This window comes from Mus musculus, chromosome 10, assembly GCF_000001635.26.
Source record: "Mus musculus strain C57BL/6J chromosome 10, GRCm38.p6 C57BL/6J".
Taxonomy (NCBI): domain Eukaryota; kingdom Metazoa; phylum Chordata; class Mammalia; order Rodentia; family Muridae; genus Mus; species Mus musculus.
Window position 1 is genome coordinate 114,826,650 of NC_000076.6, and position 21,287 is coordinate 114,847,936.

General features: G+C 38.2%; 1 long non-coding RNA gene across 1 annotated transcript in view; it reads right to left on the reverse strand.

The window, feature by feature from the left end:
- Gm40767 overlaps positions 1-21,287 on the reverse strand; it is a 90,452-nt gene continuing 69,165 nt past the window's right edge. The window contains exon 3 of the long non-coding RNA XR_872047.3: positions 1-2,360. This is a non-coding gene — a long non-coding RNA (predicted gene, 40767). The remainder of the gene's footprint in view (positions 2,361-21,287) is intronic.

Consider the following 21,287-nt stretch of genomic DNA (forward strand, 5'->3'; position numbering starts at 1 on the left):
ATAGATGATAGATAGGTGCATTCTAATCTAGTCCAGGGTAACCTGAAGTTCAGTTCCTCCTGCCTCTACCTTCTTCGTGTCATAATTAAAGGTATATGTCACTATGCTCAATTTTTTGCATGCTGGACATTGAATCTTGTGCTTTTAAATGCTAGGGCATTTCTATATATTAACCGTAAAACATACAGAAATCAAAATTAAATCACATTTACAGTCAATGCAAGGAAAGGAAATGAGATGCTTACATCTATGTTTGCAAAGCTTACACACTACCCGAATACAGAAAACTGTAAATTCTGGTGAAAGAAATCAGTGAAGACCAAACTAAAAAGAAGTACCATGTTTATAGGTTTGAAGACTCCGCATAGCAAAGATTTCAATCCTCCTCCAGTCACTTTACAGGATTAAAGCAATTCCTATCAAAAGTCAAGCAGGAATTTTCTTGAAGGATCAGCAAGCTTATTCCAAAAGACTTATCAAAAGTACAAACTAGAACGGCTAAGAAAACCCCAAAGTAAAAAGAGTAAGAAAGGTTGTTGTAACTGATATAATATTTTCTCATTTTTGTCTTAACATAAATCACATTTTAAATAACATTTTATTAATTTTTGAGAATTTCATACAACAAATTTTTATCATATTCATGCCCCAATTCCTCCCTATCAACCCCATCTCCCTACCCCCAAACTTAGACTTTTCTCCATTTTTAAAAATTCACCAAGTCCAATTTGTGCTGCCCAACCATTCTTGGGAATGAAGCCAGCCCTAAAGTATGCAGTATCCACCAGGATCACATCACTAAAGAAAACTGATTCACTCTCTCTGAACAGTTATGAAATGCTAATTGCTCTTTGGTTGGTGATACAATCTCCTAACCAACCCACCCTCAACTCCATATCGAGATTCTTGTCTGGCTTGAGCTTTCATGTGTGCATGACATCACAATTGCATTGTAAGATGATATGCGCATGTGCGTAGCCTACCCAGAAAACACTGTTTCCTTGACGTTATCCACCACTTCTGGCTCTTACAACCTTTCACCTCTCTTCCACACATACAGAGAGGTGTGATATGTACATCCATTTAGAGCTAAGCACTTCACAGCCTCTTATTCTCCACACTCTGGACAGTTGAGGATCTCTGTGTGAATTGCCATTCACTCCAAAGAACATACTTTAAGAATGGTTTAGGGATGCTGTCATTTATGGGTGTAGCAATAAGTCATTAGGAGTCATTTTAGTGCTATTTCCACTTACCTGGAGAATAGTGTTGCTTTTTTTTTTTTTGTCCCTGTTAGCAGTATGGATGGCTTCTATCTCATGGAGTAAGCTTTAGGCCCAACCAGAAAGTAGTTAGTTGTTCACATAATGTTTATAGCAATATTGCACCACTGGGCATGTCTTATCAAGTCAATCCCTGTTGTTGCTCACAGGCTTCATAGCTGGGTGAGACCTTTTCCTTATGGTAGCCTGTAGAGCATCTCCTAACACTGTGAAAGCTAGTCAGTAGAAATAAGATTCCATGTAAGACCAGCTTGATTTTTTATGTTATGCAAGTACGTGTCATCTTCAACAAAACCCTAGAACCAGGAATGGGTTATCCTTTTTAGTTGTTAGCTAATCAGATCCCATAGACCCCAAATTACAGGTTATTGTTAGTGCACTCAGTTACCCTGCAGAACATAATGCTGAGATAGATAGATAGATAGATAGATAGATAGATAGATAGATAGATAGATGATAGATAGATAGATAATTGATAGATAGATAGGTAGGTAGGTAGATAGATAGATAGATAGATAGATAGATAGATAGATAGATAGATAGATAATAGATAAATGATAGATTGATTGATAGATAGATAGATAGATAGATTATAGATGAGTGGATGGATGGATAGATAGATAGATAGATAGATAGATAGATAGATAGATATCCTTTCACCTTTGTGTTCCCCCCAAAAAAAACATCTTTGACATAACTAAATTTCCAAAGAAACTAGAAGTTTCCACTTCAAGGATACCAAGTGCCAACAAGGGTGTAGAGACTGTTCAAGGCTCACAACAGCACTGGGAGAATATAAACTGATGAATCCATGCTGGCAACTTGTCAACAGTCTTGTTTTCTAATGAAAAAATAAGGAAACAAACAAAGCAAGCACAGAGTTACAGTGCAACCCAGTGCTTCTAACTCCAGCACTTACTCCAGAGAAATGTAAATCTATGTTCCCATAAAAACATAAAAATAATGTTCAGTGGCATTATTCATAGTAGCCTACAAGCAGAAGCAGTATAGACATCCTAAAGTGAATGGTTCCTCAACCTGTGGTGTGTCCATTTGGTTTTATGATGAGTTGGAGTTCTTCAGTAAAGTCAACCCGCAGGTCCAGATGCATGAAAGGAAAGAAGAGGTAAAAAGTACATGATTCTCAACTGTCTCTAAATAAAAACTTGACTACATAAGACAGAGGAAAAAATGTTTTCCTATGAGAGATCTCAAATAACTTAAGCAATCCTGTACTTCGAACAGGAAAGTTATACAGTAAAAAAAAAAAATCATCTACATCAAATGAATAGCTGTATAAAATTATACATCTGCATTTTATTAAGAGCTATAGATCATCTTTTGGCAAAAATCAAAGAATTTCAAGCATTAGCTCCCAATTTTGCTTGTAACATACCCTTGAGACTACCTCCAGTCATTTCTCTAACCTAGGGGAAGATATTCTTCAGACCTACTTTGGAGTCTCAGATGAGGAGACCCCTGGTCACCTTTCAAAGCAGTTTAATTCCAAACATTCTTCAAGCACCTGCTAGAGCCTTTATAGCTCCATGGGAAGATTTTTGTTTTCTCTTTATAAGTTGTTTTCTGATCATAAGCTGTAAGTTTCCCTTTTACCCAACTCCTAACCACTCTCTGACCTTTCGCATGACAGAAAAACATCTCTTAGCACCTTACAATCTATAATAAAATTGTAATGAGCAGGGTTTCCTCAAAGCTGGATTGTGTCAGTGTGACTACACTACGATCGCAACTGCTTTTCATGACAATCTGCCAGGCCTGACACTGTACATTCTCACCTGCCAGCCTAGGCTCTAAAATTCTGTAACCTATAATGCGTTAAGTTGATGAATATTTATGCAATAAGAGCACTCATTTTAAGGGAAAGTTTAATGCATGGTAGCAAATAAATCCAACTCTGTGTGGACATCATCTGACATAGAACACACTATCCCTGTCCAGAAAGTTCCCTGGGTCACTTCCCTCCCCCCACCCCCGTACCAGGAAACCATTGTTTGTTTCCTATCGCTATCGATTCTGGATGTTCTATGATTACACCTCAATGGAGATATAAGAGAAATATTTTTTGTGTGTCTAACTTCTTTGATTCAGCATAGTGCTTTTAAATTTATCTATGCAGTTTTATTAGTAATGATTTATATTATCAAGTTATTTATCAAATCTCAAAAATATAGGTATAGATAGATTCAGATACAGATCTAGATAGATGTTTATTAACTGGCCCATGAGTATCTGAATCATTGGTAGTTTGGAAATATTTTTAAAAGCTAAAATGAGGGCAGGGTGAGTGTCTGTGTGTGTTTGTGTGTGCGTGTGTGTGCGTGTGCGTGTATGTGTGTGTGTGTTTATCAAACTAATAGAACTAAATACTTAAACCAAACACTAATATGCTTATCAATGTATGTTTTCACATACATAAAAAAAAAAATCAACCTCACAAAATGCTTTTCCTAAGTCATTATGCACTTGTTCCCTACTGTTCCAAAGGACAGTTTGTTATAGAGAACAAACCACTGGGAAGAGAGTGGGATATTAGTGGAGAAAGAGAAGTGTGTGTGTGTGTGTGTGTGTGTGTGTGTGTGTGTTTAGAGAGAGAGAGAAAAGCAGACAGACAGATGATAAGTAGGCAGACAGGTGGGTAATACGTGGTAGATAGAAAGATAGATACATAGATAATAATACTGGTGTTCTAAATCTATTGAAAATTAAGCTCTAAATCATCATTCTCATGTGTGTAATTATAATGAAGATATTCTTGAAATTGGTCTTCTCAGTCTTCACATAAGAGAACGCTCATCTACACAGTATAACCTAGTATCATGAGACTTATTGTTTACACAATAGTTCAGGACCATCCTAAAATGGACTCTGTATCTACAAAGAAAAATATCACACTGTGTTCCATAGCAAGGATTTTGAATTCTGGCTACATGTTAAAAGAGAATGGTTTTTGCTTGTGGATATGCTTAGGCATACCTCAAACTGGTTGAAACAGTCTCTAAAACTTAGAAATCCCATGATTCTCCTGTTCACACAGATGAAGGCATGAAGGCTTTTTTTTTTTTTTTTTTTTTTTTATCAGCAGTCTTCAAACTGGGTCCATTGGCCATCCGAGGTCCCTAGGACCTGTTACTGAAATGTACATTGATAAAACTTGACTTCCAATTCCCACATAACTATAGACAGAATTTTAAACAAGAACTATTACATTTTATAAAATTAATTAAATTAAGCATGATTTTATTTTCGCTTAATTTAAGGCTGAGCTCTTAAACAGGATAGCCTTTGCCAGAGAATATAAGAACTGGCCAAAAAAAAAAATATTCCGGCACCTTTAATTTTACTCCAAGGTTTGGACTGAGGGAAACAAATCATTATTTACAAATTCATACTTCTCTGCTTTGCAATTTGATGAGAAAAGTTTCAAACACACAACCTTCATATGAAAAAAGGAAATAATTTTTTTCCAGCACAGGGTAACAGAGTGTCAGAAACTCAGCTGAAGCAAGTGGAATCAAAGGCGAGTTGCTGATTACTGCTTCAGCCTTTAGGGGGTGTCTCCATCGCGTGTTCTTGCCAGAAGCAATATGCAGCTGCTTACGTTAAACACATCAGAGGCAGAAGGCGAAGGCAAGCAAACCTCGGGAAGACCTCACTATTTGGTTCACCAAGAAATATGAAGACAAAAATAGAAAGGGAGAAATGATTCAAAGGAAAACTGAAATCATGGTTTTTAGGAGTTCGAGGGGAATCAAACCATATCCAAATAACAATAAGGATAAAGGCAGCCTGACAGTGAGGAAAGTCGTACAGCCTGGGTACAACTCAACTAAGAGCATTCCACAGCACCCAGGAAGTCAAAGGTAGCAACTTCACAATAAATCGTCACCTGCCTCATAGACAAAAGGAATGGTTTCCATTTTTATGTGGGCACAAGGAAACATAGATTTCTCCCTTCTTTTTATCAGAATGTGCAGTGCATAATGGCAGATAATATCAATAGAAAGTTAAAATATGTAATCATTGATGGAAAGGTCTCATTTACAGGATCCATCTTTGAGAAATAATAAACCACGAGCAGAAAAATATAATAGCAAGTGTTTTCTTCCCATAATGGTTGATAACAATGGAACTAAGCACTGAAAACCTTTGTGGCCATGACATAAACAAGATTAACTATGACATGGCCAGCAAATAAGCAAGGCTATGACCTGGTACTTTGTAATTGTGGCAGTAACAATAATGAGACAGAACATGAGACTATAGGCTTTGTTCCCAGTTGTATAAAATACATTGAACAAATAGACATTTTGTGAATGTATCTAAATACATACCATACATTTTGTAACAATTTCTTGAGTAGAAGAATATAAACTGGGTTAAGAGACAGAATATGTATAACCATATATATACACACATATTTATATACTGATTCACATGCATGTCCCTTAAATCCCTCCATATATACCTATATTTTGAACATGTCTAAATTTGAAAATTAAATCACACATTTATGCTTGACATACCCATGAATCAAATTAGACCTTTCTTTAAAAAAAAAAAGCCAATATACCGTTACAGCTAATTGGAATTAAAGACTGAAATATGACTAACTTGGGAAAAATTCTAGAAGTAGTGAAATCCCAGAAAGATAATTGAAAAACTTGAGCTTTGTAGGTCTGAGGCTTTAATTTATTTGTTTGTTTGCTTTTTCTCTGAAAATTGATGGTTGACATTTGGAAGGGAAAGTAATATTCAGGAAGCAGGTAGCTGTAGAGCAGAAGAGAGACAGAGACAATAGAAAGGAGGGGGAAGGGAGAGAAGGGGGAGATATCAAAGGATGGAATTTGGATTTCTAAACCACAAATGTGGTGAATTTATTTATATCATGTAACTGATATATGCACCCACAAAATACTGGACTTTCTTTAAAAATATGCACCTACTATTATTGTATGTGTGCGTGCGTGCGTGCGTGCGTGCGTGCGTGCGTGTGTGTGTATGTGTGTGTGAAGGAGAGGGTACTTGACATGGAGACACCATTTGAGGAGTTGTTGCTCTATTTTCATAATCCTGTAGGTTCTAGGATCAGCTATCTTGCCAGCTCAATTTCCAGCTTCTTTAAGAGAGATTTATGTTAAATTGCATGTGCTGGATAAAAAATAAAATTCATATAAAATTGGGCAATTTTTATTCTAGGGGAATAATTTTCTCACATGTCATAAGGAAAGGTTTGAAAATTGTTGGTACTTTCTCTCATATTCTTGGATTAGCAGCTACATATTTTAATATCAATATTAATGCCACAAGTGATCTGGTTTCGTATAGATTTTCAATAATGATTTTTATATAGAATTGACCTGATGTATTTAATGTGAGCCAAATTAATGCAAATAATGCAGAAATTTGCAGAAGGCATGTATAAGCTCTTACTGGAAGCTGGAGATTCACGACTTACTCTTTCATTCTGAACTCATAGTTTTATTTTTTCAGCCTTCACAGAATTTGATCATAATGTAATATATTGTAATTTGTAAAATTTATTGATCAAGATTCATGTTGATTTTAATAAATATGCATAAAAATTTAATTTTTGGTGTATGTCACCATTAAGCATAACAACAATTCTTCTGAATAGAATTGTCATTAAAGAATCAGTCAAAATATAAACATGGTTAAATTTTAAAAAAAACAGAAAGCAAATATAAAATTTTCATTGGGAATTCATTTCCTAATGAAATGGGTGGTGTTTCTTTTTTCCATTTAGTTCTCACAGTTGTAGATAATTATTATCTTTAATCTATGATGACAGGCCAGTTGAAATTAATTATGAAAGACGACCACCATTAGGAGATGATTTCATGGTGCCAATAAATGCATCATTTATAATATACTCCTGTATATTAAACTAAATTACCTAACTTAAAAGGACCATTTACTTTCAGAGTTATTTGTGCCCCAGTTTGAAGATCACTATTATAGAAGGTTCAGGATGACATAAAATGATGGTGAGTGTCCAGCAGGTCACATGAGTAAGTCAGGAGAAGGAGGTCACAGCCTCAGTAGCTGTGCCCCAGTATGCAGACAATGGACGTGATAGACCAAAATTCAGAGGTCAATAGGAGATCCTCACACAGAACACCATGCCAGCAGATGTAAGGATGGAAAAGTCTGTCTGCTGTACACACAGAGATATGAGTAAGAAAGAGTAGGACTCTCCATCATGCATACCCTGCATACCTGGTCATTGGGTAAGTGAGAAAAAAACACACAGACCTCTGCATTTCACTTAACTTGTCAGATTCTCTAAGTATGAACACTGTGTACACTAAATCTGTGCTTATGTTTGGCCATGTTGGTTGTTTTTTAATTTTTTATATCTTTTACTTTTGAGATAATGGCTATGTAATTACCTCCTCCTTCTTATACTCCTTCTCACTGTATTTCATTTTCATGGCCTCTTCTTTCATTAATTGTTGCTACATACATACATACATGTGTGTGTGTGTGTGTGTGTGTGTGAACTTATATAAATATATATTCATAAACGCATACTGCACATTCTGTATAATATTAATTGTATGTATGTTTTCAGGGCTGACTATTCAATCTGCCATGCTTTAAGCCATTCAGCACCTAGAAGGAGAGACCTATGATTTCAAAGGGAAAAAAATCATCACTAAGCTTTAAAACCGAGTATAGATGGAGTTGGCTGAGAAAGTAATAAAACAAATCTAATAGTGCAATTTCCAATGAACATGGGAAGAAGAAATTATAAAAACCAGTGCTGCTCAGTGAAGGTATAATGTGAGCTTCATATGTCATTTGAAAGTTTTTTAACTACATTTTTAAAGTTATAAGAAACTAGTAAGTTTTATTTAATATAATAGCTATTAACCAATATTTCTAAAATATCAGCTCAGCGTTTAATAAATATAAAAAGAGTGAACAAACGTATTTACTTCTATCTTAACTAAATCTTCTAAGCCAGATATATATTTTTCATACTGTACACGTTTCAGTTCAGAACAGCTATGCTTTTAGTTTACAGTAAGCCATACTCCTGGTGGTTCCTCAGGGATAGCATGGTGTACCAGAAAGAGGTTCCAATAGAAAGAAGTCTCTGAAGTTCAGATTCAAAGGGAAAAAAGTGTGCAAAAAAATAAAAGAAAAAGTGTTGCTCTTCGAGATAGGGCAAGCAGAAGCCACAAACGCCAACCTGCAAGCAGGTTTAAAGAGGAAAGCAGGGACTATCCACTGAAATAGAGTAGACTCAATCATGTCATCAAAGGACAGGGTTCTTTAATGTCCCCCTCGTGCCATCTATGTGTCACCTTTATCCCAAGGCTGGTGTCTGGGCAGCTGCAATCCCAGCTGTCACACTTTGATGCAAGAGCAACCCAAAGGAGAAAGAGAACATCAGGATTTGTGTCTCTCCTTGTGAGAAAACTCTACAGCAGCAGTTCCTACTGTTGTAGGAAAGGAGGCCTCTCCTTTAGTTCTTAGTTCTGGGTGATATCAAATTGGCACTTGGCATCCTGTCCCTCCCAATGATGCAGTATTAAAATTTGAAAAAACTTCTTTGAATTAAATTCAAGTGTCTACCTGAACACTCTTAAATGCCTCCTAATTGGCTATGCAGAAGCAAGTGGTCAGCCCCAAATCATGTTACATGCAAACAACACTGAATGCACTCATCAGGTTTTATTTACATATTTATGGATAGGTAATAGATGATAGATAGATAGATAGATAGATAGATAGATAGATAGATAGATAGATAGGAAAAGAACAAAAAGAGTTTTGGAATTTGCATGGGAGCCATGGGAGAGGTAGGGAGAGGGACAGGATGAGTTGGAAAAAGGAAACAGAATGGAAGAAAGCAATATAATTATATTTTAAATTCAAAAATAAATATCTTAAATTTATAAATAAAAATAAAGAGGAACAAGAAAGAAAGAAGAAATAAAAGAAAGAAAGAGAGAGAGGAAGGAAGGAAGGAAGGAAGGAAGGAAGGGAGGGAGGGAGGGAGGGAGGGAGGGAGGGAGGGAGGGAGGAAGGAAGGAAGGAAGGAAGGTAGCAATATAGCAATGGGAAGATCTCAAAAAGACCCTGAGACTCAAATCAACCCTCAGGCAACAGTGTGAAGAACATTCCTCTCTCCTAGGGCTTCCTTCATCTTGGTTTCCATGAAACCTAAGAATCAGCTGCAGAAATTGATGAGAAAAAATGTGTCTGAAAAAAGTGCTACAATGCATGCACAAAGGGCAAGAAAGGCCTGACAAAAAGAGTCGTAAAGAATTGAGTTGGAATTTTGATGGGGATTGCATGAATCTATAGATTGCTTTTGGCAAGATAGCCATTTTTACAATGTTGATCCTGCCAATCCATGAGCATGGGAGATCTTTCCATCTTCTGAGATCTTCTTTAATTTCTTTCTTCAGAGATTTGAAGTTTTTATCATACAGATCTTTCACTTCCTTAGTTAGAGTCACGCCAAGATATTTTATATTATTTGTGACTATTGAGAAAGGTGCTGTTTCCCTAATTTCTTTCTCAGCCGGTTTATTCTTTGTATAGAGAAAGGTCATTGACTTGTTTGAGTTTATTTTATATCCAGCTACTTCACCGAAGCTGTTTACAGGTTTAGGAGTTCTCTGGTAGAATTTTTAGGGTCACTTATATATACTATCATATCATCTGCAAAAAGTGATATTTTGACTTCCTCTTTTCCAATTTGTATCCCCTTGATCTCCTTTTGTTGTCGAATTGCTCTGGCTAATACAACGAATTAGAAGGAGCAATTTGCAAATTCATCTGGAATAACAAAAAACCTAGGATAGCAAACAGTCTTCTCAAGGATAAAAGAACCTCTGGTGGAATCACCATGCCTGACCTAAAGCTTTACTACAAAGCAATTGTGATAAAAACTGCATGGTACTGGTATAGAAACAGACAAGTAGACCAATGGAATAGAATTGAAGACCCAGAAATGAACCCACACACCTATGGTCACTTGATCTTCGACAAGGGAACTAAAACCATCCAGTGGAAGAAAGACAGCATTTTCAACAATTGGTGCTGGCACAACTGGTTGTTATCGTGTAGAAGAATGCGAATCGATCCATACTTATCTCCTTGTACTAAGGTCAAATCTAAGTGGATCAAGGAACTTCACATAAAACCAGAGACACTGAAACTTATAGAGGAGAAAGTGGGAAAAAGCCTTGAAGATATGGGCACAGGGGAAAAATTCCTGAACAGAACAGCAATGGCTTGTACTGTAAGATCGAGAATTGACAAATGGGACCTAATAAAATTCCAAAGTTTCTGCAAGGCAAAAGACACCGTCAATAAGACAAAAAGACCACCAACAGATTGGGAAAGGATCTTTACCTATCCTAAATCAGATAGGGGACTAATATCCAACATATATAAAGAACTCAAGAAGGTGGACTTCAGAAAATCAAATAACCCCATTAAAAAATGGGGCTCAGAACTGAACAAAGAATTCTCACCTGAGGAATACCGAATGGCAGAGAAGCACCTGAAAAAAATGTTCAACATCCTTAATCATCAGGGAAATGCAAATCAAAACAACCCTGAGATTCCACCTCACACCATTCAGAATGGCTAAGATCAAAAATTCAGGTGACAGCAGATGCTGGCGAGGATGTGGAGAAAGAGGAACACCCCTCCATTGTTGGTGGGATTGCAGGCTTGTACAACCACTCTGGAAATCCGTCTGGCGGTTCCTCAGAAAATTGGACATAGTACTACCGGAGGATCCAGCAATACCTCTCCTGGGCATATATCCAGAAGATGCCCCAACTGGTAAGAAGGACACATGCTCCACTATGTTCATAGCAGCCTTATTTATAATAGCCAGAAGCTGGAAAGAACCCAGATGCCCCTCAACAGAGGAATGGATACAGAAAATGTGGTACATCTACACAATGGAGTACTACTCAGCTATTAAAAAGAATGAATTTATGAAATTCCTAGCCAAATGGATGGACCTGGAGGGCATCATCCTGAGTGAGGTAGCACATTCACAAAGGAACTCACACAATATGTACTCACTGATAAGTGGATATTAGCCCCAAACCTAGGATACCCAAGATATAAGATACAATTTGCTAAACACATGAAACTCAAGAAGAATGAAGACTGAAGTGTGGACACTATGCCCCTCCTTAGATTTGGGAACAAAACACCCATGGAAGGAGTTACAGAGACAAAGTTTGGAGCTGAGATGAAAGGATGGACCATGTAGAGACTGCCTTATCCAGGGATCCACACCATAATCAGCATCCAAACGCTGACACCATTGCATACACTAGCAAGATTTTATTGAAAGGACCCAGATGTAGCTGTCTCTTGTGAGACTATGCCGGGGCCTAGCAAACACAGAAGTGGATGCTCACAGTCAGCTAATGGATGGATCAAGGGGCTCCCAATGGAGGAGCTAGAGAAAGTAGCCAAGGAGCTAAAGGGATCTGCAACCCTATAGGTTGAACAACATTATGAACTAACCAGTACCCCGGAGCTCTTGACTCTAGCTGCATATGTATCAAAAGATGGCCTAATTGGCCATCAGTGGAAAGAGAGGCCCATTGGACACGCAAACTTTATATGCCCCAGTACAGGGGAACGCCAGGGCCAAAAGGGGGGAGTGGGTGGGTAGGGGAGTGGGGGTGGGTGGGTATGGGGAACTTTTGGTATAGCATTGGAAATGTAAATGAGCTAAATACCTAATAAAAAATGGGGAAAAAAAGAGTCGTAAAGATAGAAGACCACAGGCACTGAAAACTGAGGGCAAGGATCATTTCTCTGTATCAGAGGACCCCTGATCCCAAGCACCCCTGCTGATATTTTCTTTATTGTTTTCTCCTAGTGCCGGACCCTAGACTGAAACTCCTGGCAGAACAGGGTAGGTGAAGGCCCAGGGCTACAGAGAACTGAGCACTGGGAGGCGAAACCGTAGAGGAGAAACGGTACTGTAGAGAAAAGAGCTCTACAAAGCAAATGTAGGGCTGGCCTAAAAAATAATTCCCAAGATGAGGCTACATTTTTCTTAGATATGACATCATAGGCAAAATCTACAAGAAGAAAAAATTAATTAATTATACCATCAATTAATCTGTTCTCTAGAAAAGACAAATAATAAAAGTGCAAGAAGGTGTACACTGGAAGAAGCTATTTTTAAATTGTGTACCTGACAAAGGACTTATATGCATAATATACAAAGACCTGTCACAACTCAACGATAAAATAATACAGTTTAAAACTAAGCAAAATATTTAAGCATTTTATCAGAAAGGATATATGTGAAATAAATAAGTGCATGATGTATGTTCAGCCACTGGAGAAAAAAAAATTAATCACTACAGGATTATAAGAAAGCAGAAAAGATAAAATTTGGAAATACAGTAAGTATGACGAGCAATGTGTACTGCTGTAAGCGTGACAGCCACTCTAAGAAAGTGCTTGGCAGTTTCCTTTAAGTTAAAACAAACAAACAAACAAACAAAACGTTTATTATCAACGTGAGCATCTGCCCTGTGTGAAAGATTGACACAAAAAATGTGTATACAGATGCTTACATCAGCTCTACTCAAAATCTATCCCCACCAAGTTAGGAAGAACCAAGAACCAAGATACTCCTAACCTGCTGAATAAAAAATAATTTTAAAAAAATTAAAAAAAAACTATTGAAACACATATTGACACATATTAAACACATACTTAAAATGAAGTACGACTCAATTACAGAGCAGCGTTGGTAGACCCAACTTGGGGAAACTTCAAAAGCATTATACTTGGTCAAAGAAAGCTACCTGAAAAAAAAAAGGTTAAGTACTATAGCATTGTACTTGCATGTCATGTTCAAAAGTTAGTAGAAATGACAGAAATTACAGGCCAGATCCGTGTTTTCCATAGGGTCGGAGGAAGAGGGAAAGTTTAACTGCCAAAGGGAACTCAGTGAAGCTCCTTGTAACTGGTGCTAAGAGGGATCTGTATGGCTTTACAATGCCTGATACTGTACTCCTAAGTTTCAATTGTGCGTTCATTGTAAATAAATAAAGAGAAAAAAATTTTAAAAACATACTAGGACTGGGGAGACTCCTCAGTTCTCAAAACACCCACCACACCAGAACCCACATGCTGGGTAGATGGGGCAGCCTGCCTGTAATTCCAATTTACCCAGAAACTGGAGAAAAGAGATCCCTGGAACTGGTCAGAGTAGCCTTATTAGTGAGTCACGACTTCAGCTGAGAGATCTTGCCTCGGTGAATAAGGTGGAACGCTGAAACTACTGACATCAGCATTGGTCCTTTACACGCATGCACAGTCATGTGCATGTGTGCCTCCACACATGCAGTCTCGCATATGTGTATACATATGCATGCATACTACCCACGTTAAAAAAAGGAAGGGAAGGGAGGAAGAAAACAAGCCAGCAAGGACGTAAGTAGAATTTCTTAGGTGCATGGATGGCTATAGGGAGCAGACAGGAGTTATTAACCCAAAAGGAACCTTTCCAGGAAGAAGGGAGAATAGATATGCAACCAGAAATGATCACTATAAGCATGAAATAACGGATATATGAATGTCAGTGCATGAAATAAAGGATATATGAATGTCAGTGCATTGCTCAGACCTGCCAACAATTATGGTAATGGCTGAACTTCTAGACTGAATTGAGATGTACCAAAAATAATGTCCCCTCAAAATGGATTTTTTTGTGTAGTTAGCAGAAACAAAGGAAAAAGAAGCCCTCTGCTAAGGGCAGATGGTATAAGGTTAACAGATGACAGACGGAATGTGGAAAAATCTTGTTATTGAGCCTCCGTTAGTCTTCCCAGATGACCTTAAATGAGGGAAATGATGAATCACCAAAACAAAATGTACAATGTAATTTCATTTTATTAAACATGTATATGCACTGTGAGCATGACGTACCCTGAAATATAAGCAGTTTATATTTTTTCTGTAAGATTTTTCATCTTGCAGTACATATGTACTCCCTGAATAGCCTGCAATTCACACATATTATTTTTGAAGTAAAAGAGAACAAATAAGTCAATTTTTAAATGACAAAAAAAAAAGGTAAAGAAAAACGGTAAGAAACAGAAGGTCTAAATGAGGCAGCTCCAACAGAATATGTATAGTTTAGAAGTTGCAATTACATACTCCCCCAGAGCACTGCAGAAACTTTTGGGGGATGCAAGGCATTACATCAGATGCAAAAAAAGATAGTGAAAGTCTATGCTTAATTATTTAAAGAACACATCTTGAGAGCCCAGGAAAGGTGAACCATTAGGGTCCTGGCTTCCACTTATTATAGTGATCAAGGTGAGACTAGATGGTCTGGACCAGGCAAACCTCCTTTCTTTTCTAGATAGAGTTACCAACCATGGCTGTGATGCCTAGACATTCAGTCCTCAACATCCTCTCTCTCTCTCTCTCTCTCTCTCTCTCTCTCTCTCTCTCTCTCTCTCAACCTCAATTTTACTTGGAAGCACATATTGGTTTTTTTATAGACTCCTCATGCCGACAACCAAGTCTTCACACATCCTGTAGTTAAGTCATTGCTTCCCGGGAAGACCTGCTCAGACTAGTATCTTTAACATCGCAAGAAAAGGCAAACACCATGAGTCATTCTTTGTCCTCTTTTATTGCAGGCTGTGTGAAAATCCATCCACAAAGGGTTCGTTTCCCTGTCTCTGGCTCTCCTTACTCCCGGTACTGCTCTAACTCACTCATCACCCAGCTTCCTACAATAATCCTCTGCAGGAAATCCCTGCTTCTTTTCTAGGCCACCACCCCTCATTACCCTTTCAAATCATGTCCCCATCTCCATCTCTGATAAAAACCCTCCCTCCCATGACTCCCCCATTCATTCTGAGTCAAGGTCCTCCTCATAGCCTTCAGCTCCTCTGCTGAGGGGCCTGACATTCTTATCAGCCTCCCACACAGTCCCCGTCTCACTGGTTCTGTCCATATCGGTGTTGCCTGAGTGAGTCAGTGAGACACACTGCTGCCAAAGGCCCGTGCACTAACTGCCCTCTGCCTGGAGCGCTTCTTCCAGACCCTTCATGTCTAGGTTGGCCATTCACCTTGGTTTGCTTGAAAGAATCCTTATGACTGCTATCCCAAAATACTAAGCACAGTGCTAAGGCGTCCACTTTGGATGCCAAATTATATGACCAGCCTACTCAGTGCGCACTGCCTTGTCTACGTCAAGTCTGTCCAATCTCATCCCTCACGGAGGAGTCTGGAGTCTGAATTTAAAGTTGTAAAGGCCGAACTCAGCCCAGCACGGCTACCTTCCTTCTCTGCCTCACATTCTCGGTCGTGATGATGCGTTCCATCCACAGCTGCGCTCCATTACTTTATTTTCACTGTGTTTTATTTCTCACATTCTGTCACAAAACATGTAAAGATAGGTAACGTGTGTATTAACTCTCAGTACCATAGCCCAGCACCCGGAGCCGTGTTTAGCATAGTGAAACCCACCTCACCTTATCTGTCCCCACCGATCACTATGGCTAAAATCATGCTTCCTTACCACACGAAAGGAGATGGAGATGCGCGATGTAATCCTTAAAATAAATCAGGTTTTTTTTCTAAAAGAAGAGGCGGTAAGAAAAGAAAAGCAGAAATAAAATTGCCTATATCTATCTATCTATCTATCTATCTATCTATCTATCTATCTATATATGTGTGTGTGTGCGTGTGTGTATACATATATACATATAGATAATGTATGTGTATATATGTACACACATATAAAATGCACACAATGTTGCAATTTATTGAAAAGATTTGTTTGCTCAAAAAAAAAAAAAAAACATTGTTCACTGCAAATGTGTATTTTTCCACACATCGAGCCTCTGATTCAACATTTTGAAAAATTCTTTGCAATTTTCCCACTCAGTAACCAATTTACTTTGCTTTAATAAGACATAATCCTAAGATGCTACATCCCTTAGCCATAGATACTCTTCTCCTCTCTCTCTATTGCTATGTGAAATAATGGTGTATATCTTCCCGTTAGGATATGGCACCTGTATTTGTTTTTCACGACGCAAGTGAATGATAACATCGCACAAACTGATTTATTCCCTTCTTTCTACCCACAGTGATGTCACTGCACTATTTCAGCTTAAAAAATATGAATATTGAGACAACAGCTGCTTTAATTCCAGAGAACGTTCTACGCCATCAACCAATAATTCTCAAAAGAGAGAAAAGAAATAGAGACATAAAAATAAACATTTCTAAGAGTCATCAAAGCCAAACAAATCATCTATAATTCCAGAACACCCTATCAGTTGTGAAGACATTGCAAAAAGATTGCTTTTGCTAAGGTGCAAGACAGTCACTCTCATGAAATTAAAACTGGTTGAAGTGAAAATTCTCATGGAGCTGTCACTACAGTGAAGTGATTGACACAAAAATGGTTCACCCCCATTCTCTGTTAGAGTGGATAATTTATGTAAGGAAAACATAAATGGAACCAAAAATGTTTTGGGTGCTAGATAATAAAATGTTTGGTGGGAGGTTGTTTCCCTTTGTTTTGTGAGAATTTCACTTTAAGGGACCTAGAAGATGTTTATCTCCCTTTAGAAACTCAGGCATGCTAGGTCTAAAACATTGATTTATGCTGTGACATAATATGGTTTACACACACACACACACACACACACTTGTCAAAATGCTAGATACAAAAAGCAGCTATTGTGAGCATGTTAAAGAGAGCAGGGGATACCTGGATCCCATCAATCAATAACACATCTGACATAAACAACGATTGAAAACTGACAGCTGTGATCCCAGCTCCAACAAATGAAAAGGCAGGAAGTATCATTTTTACATTTAACAGTAATTTTTATGCAACATAATTGAACTTATATTCATCGCAACAAGCCTTGTAATAATTATATTAGCAATCGGTGAGTCATGTCATGAATAACACCTTTAACTGAATACTTACTTTCTTGGAAAAGCAGCATTTCTGCCTCTGAATTGGGTTCTATTGGGCACTATAGAAAAATAGATTTACTCTTCCATCTTCTGTCCTTTATGAGTAATTAATATATTAAAAGAATATACAAAGAGAATACGGGGGCCATTGGGGGGGGGGGTAGTGAGGCAAGTGGCCATGGAGAGTTTTAGCTGGTCATGGCTCACAGAAGTGATGGACATGAATTTTGGCAGGTTTGCCTTTTCTGAAACCACAAATAAAAGCAGTATACTTTCGTTTAAAACAATACTATTGCTGACGGCAGATGTCTCTTCTGGATGGCCCTGAGAAGACCACAACATCATAAAACAGTTTTTCAAACGACTCACTTTTATTTGTACAAACCGACTCCCTGACACCAGTACAAGGTCGTCTGTCACACTCCAAGTTCATTTCTGTGGGACTGAAAAATGCTAAGGAATCAACATAGATATTTCCTATAGCACTGATTAACAAGGAAAGGCAATGTGTTCTCCTTGAACCTTTATTTCTGAGTCCGTTTCCTTCCTAGCCGCTTTCCCAGCCCGCTTAAAAGTTTGAAGTGGCCACGTGAGAGTTACAGCCAATAGAATGCAAGGGAGCAATCAACGTCACTTCCTGACATAGTCCGTAAAATTTTTGTTGTTTCCAACTTTCACTCTGCATCTGCTACGGGGATGGTGAGGTCTCTGAGGACCTACAGTAAGTAGCAGAAGGATATTCTTGGATCTAGCTGTGTCCATGAACAGATATGTAGAATGCTACCCAAACTTCATGAGTAGGAAAAATGTTAATACATTTCTATTATGCAAAACTACTGAGATTTGAGGCTCTCCACATTCTAGCAGCTAGAGTTACCTTCCCTAATACACGTTCCCTGCTCCTAAATCTAGTTTGAAAGTGTCAAAGTCCAATAAAGTTAGGAAAAAGCTTGAAACTTCTTGCCATGTAAAAATTATAAATTGGACCAAAGAGATGGCTCCGTGCTAAAAGCAGTCCCGCCACATACACCAAACGTGAGTATCTAATTGGTCCCCAGAACCCACGTAAGTGCCATCTTGTGAGTGGTGGACATCCTGTGGTTCAAACAGTAGAAAGGCAGAGACTAGACACCCAGGGCGTGCTGGTTAGCGAGACTAGCCTGCTAGCGAAATATGGGGTCAACTGAAAAGATCCCGCTGGCTGATAAAGATAGAGCGGCGTCAACAAAGACTCCCACATTAACGTCAGGCCTCTCATCGTGCACGTGCACATGTACACACACACATACACACACAGAAAAAACACACATACACACATACATGCATGCACACCACATACAAATATACATGAAGACAAAAAAATTATAAATTGCAGTGTTGGAGACCTCCTGCTGAGAGTGATGAGAAGGTCATAGGCTATTTATACAGCAGAAACGAGGGTATCTGTTTTTACAATGATTAACGATAAGGATTTCTAAGCAGCAGGGGATTGTTTAAAAGTGATTGTCTTAAGCCGTTTGGGAGACGTATCTTAAATTTTATGATTGTTTTCCTTATGGTTATGAGAGGCACTTATAAGAAATCACCTAAAATCACTTATATTTCATTTATTCGGCTATAAAGAAAAGCTAAATTGTGTTCTTTGCAAGAAAAGCGATACAAACAGAGATTATCATATTAAGTAAAATAAGTCATACTTTGAAAAACAAGTATTATATGTTTTCTCTTACTTGTGAAACCCTGATTTTTTTCACGAAATGATGTGTATAACATGAAAGTAGAAGTGAAATTGTCTAAGAAACCAAACATTCCACGGGAGTGGAGGGCAGGGCTAATAAAGGTAACTGAATAGGACTGAGCAAGGTGATCAGTGTGTATTCTGTACCTGAGTGACAATGTCCTCACAGACCTAGGACTATGTAAAATGAATATAAACCAATAAGAAAGAGCTATTTGAATTAAAACAAAAAAAAAAAAAAACAAACTAGGTTATTTTCCCTTATGTGAACTGGCCAGTTTTGTCTGCTTAGAAAATTCTCAGTCAGTCGGTGGCACACACATTTAATCCTAGCACTGGGGGAGGCAGAGACAGGTGATCTCTGTGAGTTTGAGGCCAATCTGGTCTACAGAGTGAATTTCAGAACATCCAGAGCTGAACAGTGAAACCCTGTCTTTAAAAAAAAAAAAAGAAGAAGAAAAGAAAAGAAAAGGAAGGAAGGAAGGAAGGAAGGAAGGAAGGAAGGAAGGAAGGAAGAAAGGAAGAAAGGAAGAAAGGAAGAAAGGAAGAAAGGAAGAAAGGAAGAAAAGATAAAGAAAATTCTAACTTGTCTTTGGTTTTTTGGCTTGTTTATTTGTTTGTTTGTTTTTTATAATGATCCCCGAGGATTTAAAAATGACACTGATTGTTCAGGAGATATTCCCTAACTTCTTCCTCCAACCATGAGGAGGCCATACCTACTGATGTTGTGTGCGTCCTATGGCATAAGTCTCTTTTCCTTTACATCTGAAGACTTAATTAACAGTTCTGAAGATGTCAGTGTGTGTCAGTACGCCTCAGCCGGGGCAAGCCTCTCATGGCAGGAAACATCACAGCGGCAGACCCTCAAAGAAGGAAGAGATCCTAGCTCATCACAGGAAGTCAGAGGGTGTTCCAGATGTCAGGAATCAGGCTCACTCTTCTAGCAAACTATTCCCACAAGTTGTCAGTGCCACTCTCCAAATGACACCTGGACTTCTCAGCAGGAACCATTCCCCCAAAACAGCACACTAAGGATTAAGCTCCTACAGACACACAAAGCTTAAGCACAGCAGCATACCTTATGTAGGGTTCAATTTGCTTCCCCCAATGACAAGTCACTTAGAAACCTCTATTACGAACTTCACTGCCTGAGAAAAGCGACTGTGAAATCAGAGCCTATGCTACACATTTGTGTTTGGTATTGTCTTTCCAGGGCAAAGATCTTTATTGAACTTAAACGCACATGCTAACAGTAAGCACAGCCCTGGTGGCTCTGTGTGTGGACAAGGTTTTCATAGCTATTCAGACAGAGTCAAGAGAAGACTCTAAACACACACCGCCTAGGTTCAAATATCTACTGCCTGTCTATGATCTACTAATTGTCTAAGTGAGTATAACTGGTTTTGGTTGTAGAGCGAAGATATTGCATACAGCTTTGAAGAGTCACTGTGGCTAATTAAATTTGATAACTGATAAATACTAGATAGTGGTTGTTAGCTGGTGCTGATGCAGCTGTCATTGGTATATCTTTAACTTAATTATATTAAGATAAGTGAGATGTAGGAATTGCCTTTTAAACCTTTCCCTTCAAATGGCTCTTCCTGTTCTGTGCTCCTTTGAGGGAGAAAATCCAGGTGGTTTTTAACAGATATCTAGTTTTTATAATTAAAATATAATTATGTTATTTATCTCTTTGCATTTCTTTTGCCACATACCTCTTTGCTCTTTCAAATTCATGGCCTCTTTTTCTTGGTGGTGGTAGTAGCTGTGGTGGTAGTGTGTGTTCCTAAATATATAAATACAACCTGCTCAGTTCATGTTTGTATGTATACACTTTCAGGACTGACTACTTGCTATTGCATAATAAATTGGGGGTCTCTTCCTTGGGGCAGACTATTTCTCCTACACTCAGCATTTCTTATTTGCCTGTAGGTTGGTTTTTTGTTTTGTTTTGTTTTGTTTTGTTTTGTTTTTTTTGTCTAAGGTTGGAGGCCTGTTTTACATCCCCCTTCCGTGTTCATGTTGGTGTTGTCTTTGTTCAGATATTGTCTAGGCAGCCATGTTGATGGGAGTTCCTGGAGGTAGATCTGCATATGTTCCTAAGAGATGCCATCAAGCAGAGTTCCTACCTGTTCCTCTGGCTCTTATAATCTTTCCGTTTTTCTTCTGTGACGTTCCCTGAGCCTTAGGTTCAGGAGTCAGGAGTTTTGATAGATAGATAGATAGATAGATAGATAGATAGATAGATAGATAGA